We start from the raw sequence: 6,996 nt of genomic DNA on the forward strand, positions 1-6,996 counted from the left end.
TAAAAAATATTCAGCTAACACAAAGCAGTAAATTTTTTGAGTGTGGCATAGGGGAAAGGTCTACCTTGGCTGGATTATTGAAGTCTGGCTAGCAACAACTATATTTTTAAGGCTGAAAATAAACTCAGTCTCAGTCTATCTGCTGTGTGCAAGTGTGTAATTTCCTTTGTGCCTATCACTTGACAGTAGAAGCCTCAACCCCACCTGTTATGCTAACTCCATGTGAGTGTCTTATAGATACTTTAGGCGAATCTCATTTTCCTTGCCAATCTTTCTCTCGTTAGATAAAAGGCCTTTATATTCAACCCAAGGGAAAGAGCCCCTAGAATTCAAATGCAGAAATATGCCCCGTAGGAGTTGAGTGCTGTGATAGGTTTCAGCAGGCCTAAGATTCAGTGGGAGCTCACAGGAGCACAGCTCCTGAACCTTTCTGAGAGTTCCACCTCCTCCTTCTGAGAGTTCCACCTCCTTGTCCATTGAATAGTATGTGCAGCTGCATAACAATCCCAGGATAAACTCCACCACCTATTTTTCTACAAAATGACCCCTGGGTTTCAGTTGATGTTTTCCAAGCATGCATGGGACGGCCTTCCAGTTTCTCCTGCATCTTTATCAGGAACCGAGTCACATGGCAGGCTCCATTTTGAAGATGCTTTAAACAAAAGACCAGTCTGGGACTCAAATGAGATATTGCCTTTCCTGCCTTAATATCTGGCACTACTAGACAGTGCTGGAAACTTATATTTTGGTACTTTTTATTCTGTTACTATTTTTAGACATTTTTGCATTGTATAGCTTTTCATGACATGTACATTTTTATTTCCTTTTCAGTAATTCAGTTTTACTATGTTACTTTCAATACTGTGCCTCTGAGACCTTTTACACGTTGCATATTCTGTTAGCGCTGGTTAGCGCATATCAAGTTTGCTCGTCTCAAAACATTGGGGAACCAGTGTCCTTTTAGCATTGTCAATCCCCAGTTGGGTAAGCACAACACAGAATAAACTATGAATCAATAAACAACCACTGTGTTCTAAAATGCTATATGAATTCATTATTATGTTAATACACACCAACTAGTCAAAATACATATGAATACAGTGGAATATAATCAGAATTGTTTATGGAAACAATTGCTTAATTGCCAAACTCCATAATGGTAGTAAAAGGAGAATATAACAAAGACACCTCCAATTATAAAGGAACAAAGGCTGCAAGTGAAAGTCCCAGCAACGCTGTGTGGAAAGCTTGTATGACAGATATCTCATTCATCAAGGTCCCATTTTCAAAATTCCAAGTGGCATAGCTCTTAGTGTCTCAAAGTTCTTTTTGTTTTTTTATTTTAAATTTTTTCTTTATTATTATATTTTATAAACCACATATAACAAACATTACCAACCAATAGACACAACCCCTCTCTCTCTCTCTCTCGGCTTGGCTTCACGAACGAAGATTTAAGAAGGGTGCAATAGTCCACGTCTGCTGCAGGCTCGCTGGTGGCTGACAAGACCAATGTGGGACAGGCAGGTCCGGCCACAGTGGCTGCAGGGAAAAGTCTGATTTAGGGTTGGTGCTGTAGCAGTGCGATTCTTCCTCAATCTCCTTTTGTCCTCAAGACCAACTATGCGTGCGTTCTCAAAAGAAGAGACAGCCTGGTGGATGGTGTGCCTCCATGCTTTGCGATCTGAGGCTAGGTCAGACCACTGGTGATGGTTGATGCGACAGGTGCCAAGGGATTTCTTCAAGGAGTCTTTGTACCTCTTCTTTGGTGCCCCTCTATTTCGATGGCCAGTGGAGAGTTCGCCATACAAGGCAATCTTGGGAAGGCGGTGGTTTTCCATCCTAGAAATATGTCCTGCCCAGCGCAGCTGCGTCTTCAACAGCAGTGCCTTGATGCTGGTAACCTCCGCCCTCTTGAGAACTTCAGTGTTGGTCACAAAGTCACTCCAGTGGATGTTGAGGATGGTGCAAAGGCAGCGCTGATGAAAGCGCTCGAAGAGTCGCAGCTGATGACGGTATAAAACCCACGATTCGGAGCCATAGATGAGGGTTGTCATCACAACCGCTTTGTAAACATTGATCTTTGTGCCTTTTTTCAGATGCTTGTTGCTCCACACTCTTTTGTGCAGTCGGCCAAATGCACGGTTTGCCTTTGCCAGCCTGTTGTCAATCTCCTTGTCGATCTTAGCATCTGAGGAGATGATGCACCCCAGGTAGCTGAACTGCTGGACTGTCCAATAGTCCAATAGACTGCTGGACTGTCCAATAGACCTGTCCAATAGACTGCTGGACCAACCAATAGACACAACCACCACCACATTTAAAGGGACATAAAGATAACTAGCTAACAATTATTTCTTATTCTATCTATTCAAATCTTAAGTTTTCCACCCACTCATATACCGGTTTCCATGTATCTTTGCATTCCTTCATATTTCCATCTCTCAACCTCGTGGTTAGAAAATCCATTTCTACGGTCTCCAATAATTTAACTCTAAATTCATTTTGCTTTGGTATTTTATAAGTCTTCCAATATCTGGCATATACTATTCTGGGTATAGTTAACACATGGAGTAATATTTTTTCTCTGATTTCGACACATCAGTTTTACAAACATTTAATAAAAACAATTCGGGTAGATGGGGAATTTGCTTTTTTAATATCTTTTGTATCCATATGGATACTTGAGTCCAGTATTTTTTGGCCCTATTACAAAGCCACCACATGTGGAACAAAGAACCTTTTGTTTTGCTACACTTCCAGCATTTGTTAGAAGCCAGAGGGTAAGCTCTAGAGAGCCAGTTTGGTGTAGTGGTTAAGTGTGCGGACTCTTATCTGGGAGAACCGGGTTTGATTCCCCACTCCTCCACTTGCACCTGCTGGCATGGCCTTGGGTCAGCCATAGCTCTGGCAGAGGTTGTCCTTGAAAGGGCAGCTGCTGTGAGAGCCCTCTCCAGCCCCACCCACCTCACAGGGTGTCTGTTGTGGGGGAGGAAGATAAAGGAGATTGTGAGCCGCTCTGAGACTCTTCGGAGTGGAGGGCGGGATATAAATCCAATATCTTCTTCTTCTTTTTCTTCTTTATCTGGAGTATAATACCAGCGATAAATCAACTTGTATAAGTTTTCTTTAAATAAAGCCGATTTCGTCAATTTCAAATTTTCTTTCCAAATTTTCTCCCACTCAATAATTTTCATGCTATAACCGAAATCTTCCATCCAATGTACCCAGGCTTCTTTTACCACTTCATCCTGCATTTTATATTCTAGTGACCAGTTATAAATTCTGGAAACCAATTTCCGGTCTGATTCGAAAATAATTGCGTCAAATTCATTTAGCTTATTTGAAAAGCCTTTTTCCTTATCCGACTTAAACCTGGAACTTATTTGCATCTTTAACCACCAATCTAGCTTTGAGTATTCCTCAGTTTTTAGTTCACCTTTCGTATCTAATAAACAATCATACGTATAGTTACCCTCCCAAGAGTAAAGATTCGGGTGTACCGCCGCTTCGACCGGTGATAGCCACTTGGGTGTGTATCTATATATCAGCGTTTTTATCTCCCACCAGATTTAAAAAAGTGGTCTCTTTATCTCATGTCTGAGAAATTTACTATCCTTAGCTGGAGGGCTATACCAAGCGTAAGAATGCCACCCTTTTGGTAAATCCGCGCCTTCAGTCAACACTTTTTTATTTTATTCCTGAAGAAGGAAACGTCGGAACGTATCTAGAAGTCGCTTTGTCTTCCAGCTTCTATTTAGCGGATCTGCATTACTTTTTTGCCCTCCATCATACAAGCTTTCTACACAGTTGCTGGGACTTTCACTTGCAGGCTTTGTTCCTTTGTAATTGGAGGTGTTTTTATTATATTCTCCTTTTGCTACCATTATGGAGGTTGGCAATTAAGCAATTGTATTCATAAGCAATTCTGATTTCACTGTATTCATAAGTACTTTGACTAGTTAGTGTGTATTAACATCATATTTAATTCTAGAGCATCAGAACACAGTGACTGTTTATTGATTCATAATTTTATTTCATTCGATTTTCCCCAGTTGGGGGCAGGGGATCTCTTGGTTTGGAAGCTCTCCTCCTGCTTCAGGGTTATTAGAAAGCAGGGAGGGGGAGGAAATGTCTGATGGACACTCATTATACCCTGTGGAATCGGCTTCCCATAGGATATAATGGAGAATTGATTCATGGGTATCTAGGGCTCTGAGGGGCCTGTTTTTTGACCTAGAGGCACCAAATTTTCAGCATAGCATCTGGTACCTCTCCTTAAAAAAACACCCAAGTTTTTAAAAAAAAAAAATGGGTCAGGGGGTCCAGTTCTATGAGTCCCAAAATAAGGTGCCCCCATCCTCCATTATTTCCAGTGGGGGGAGGCATTTAAAAGGAATGCAGGTGATGGCCAGAACTCCCTTCAGCATTCAATTGTGCTTGTCACAACCATGCTCCTGGCTCCATCCCCAAAGTCTCCCAGCTCCACTCTCAAAGTCCCCAAATATTTCCTGAATCTGAGCTGGCATGGCAACCCTAGTCCTTTTATCAGAGAGCTACGAATATTTACAAAGCATATTCCTTTGACTGATTTAGACTTATAACATGGAACAGCACAGCTTGTATCTTCTAACTGCTATTGACAGGAACAGCTCTCAAACCTTTGTAACACTGAGCAGATAGGGTACCCCCTTAACTTCAGGAGAGTAGACATGTTGGTCTACAGTGAAGAGCTGGATTCAAGTACAGTAACACCTTAGCTACCAACAAGATTTTTTTGGGGGGGGGGGTGGGCAGTATAAGCTTTCAGGAGGAAAGCCACTTTGACTCTCTAAAGCTTTCCCCCCCCCCCAAAAAAAAATCTTGTCAGTCTCTAAGGCATTACTAGTCTTGAATCTAGTTCCGCCTTTTAACTGTTTTATTTAACATCACCCAAACCCTATCTTCAAAATATCTAAAAACCTTAAAATCTTCCCTCCCTAACCAGCAAACCTCCTACCCCTTCTCCCAGCAAAATCCAACAACCCCCGACTTTGTCAGTTGGCTAGCAGTTAAACTGCCTAACTCCTCCTCCTTTTTTAAATTTCTTTTCAGCTTTCCAGTCCACCATTTGAAAATGATTGGCTGAGGGTCCTGGAGGGCAGAACTTGAAACTGTCCACCTCAGATGAAATTTTGGCTATCATGATATTGGGTTTTTTAAAAAATCAGATATGTGCTTAGAGTTGCATGCTGAGAACTCAGTTTTCAGGGGCATATGAGTACATGCAAGTTTAACCAGTGTGTGCCACAGTCCCAGCCCAAATCAGGCATGCACATACCACCTGGGAACTCCCACAATATACCTTTACAAAGCCCATGTACATAGACTTTCTAATCTGTGAATCACCCCAAGCCTTAACGGAGAATGCTCTGCATTTTACTTATTTATTTAGTAACCATGAAAATTAGAAATATATATCTTGCAATTAAGATTCAAAAAGGCCAGCTTTTCTGACAATTATGAATGTTATACTTTTATCAGGGCGTATGTACTGCAAATGGGTTTTATCCTTCCTTTATGGGATTCCATTTTATCATCAACCCGCAGACCTTGACAAAAACTCATGCAATTTCACCCTTCAGAACTCTTCTGAAGCCTCATTGGCTCTTGTTTTTCCACCCTTGTTAAGAAACAATGATTTGCTTTGGCAGAGTACAACTGTGATGAGATTTGGTATCAGTTTGTCCTGTTATTTTCTGCTATTACAGAGGATGCTTCCTGCTTCAGAGGTGGCTGTGAAGATTCAGCTTTATAGTGATTGCCAGCTGGATTTCTGGGACTGGGAAAATGAGATTTTATATTTCCAGAGGGTTTATATTCAAGGAAAGGAAATCTCATTAAAGGAGGACATCTTCCTTAATTGCCATCTTTGACAGCTAACCTGCATTCTACTCTCTCTCCTTCCTTCACAGCACAACTCCTTAGAGCTTAGAGATAATGCCAAGACTGGGTTCCTCATCTTGCATTTATTTGAAGGAAAAGACTTTATTTGCCTCTGTAGTCAGGCAAAGGGAGTCTTTCATTTATTAACACACAAGAAATGTGACCCAAAGCGATCTTTCTGCTATTTAGTGTATGTCCTTAAGCTCCTTGCCTTGTAGCAGATAGCAGACTGTCTTTTATAGTTTCTCAGTACTTAAAACAGGCTGGTACTCAGTTTATTATATAGGCCATAACATTAATATAAAGTTCTTGTTTTATCAGTTTATCTCTTTTCATCTCAAGGTCCTCTTGTTCATCACCATGGCTACCATTTGTCTGTTCTATAAGGATATGGCAGACAAGAACCTTTATTTGCTTGAATGTCATAATCTGGGAGCTGCCCTCTGGCCCCTTGTCTCTCTCTCTCTCTCATTTTGTTCTCTCACATGGAGGTCCCTCCTGTAGAGATCATGCCCTCATACTCCTACACACATGATGCTGGACAAGCTGGCCATTTGTGATAGGGAAAGGACTCTTTAGATTAGGCTTCTAGTTCTCCTTTAAACTGCAACCTGAATGTGAGCTGGATCTACTTGAATAAATGTAAGTATCTTTTTTTACAATATACTTCTTGAGAGATTTAGTTACTGCGCTCAGTATCATGCTTCTATGACAGAGCAAAGCTTGGCTATATTAACCAGATATTCCAATAGATGGTTGCTATGCAGAGGCAAGCAATGGCAAACCACCTCTGTTAGTCTCTTGCCTGGAAAACCCTACAGGGTAGCCATTAGTCCCCTGTGACTTAGCATTTTTTACCACCAGTGAAGGAGAAAGGGGGATGTATAGAAAAAATACTATTCTAAGGCTGGTGGACAGTTATGCAGATTAAAATCTCTTTAGGGTAGTGGAATTTATACACAGATAACCATGAGAAAGAGCATAGTCATAGAACATTTCAATGGATTATGTTTCCTAATCACTCATGTTATCTCTAATCCCTGCCTAGCAATATAGACTCACACACAGAAC

This window comes from Heteronotia binoei, chromosome 5, assembly GCF_032191835.1.
Source record: "Heteronotia binoei isolate CCM8104 ecotype False Entrance Well chromosome 5, APGP_CSIRO_Hbin_v1, whole genome shotgun sequence".
Taxonomy (NCBI): domain Eukaryota; kingdom Metazoa; phylum Chordata; class Lepidosauria; order Squamata; family Gekkonidae; genus Heteronotia; species Heteronotia binoei.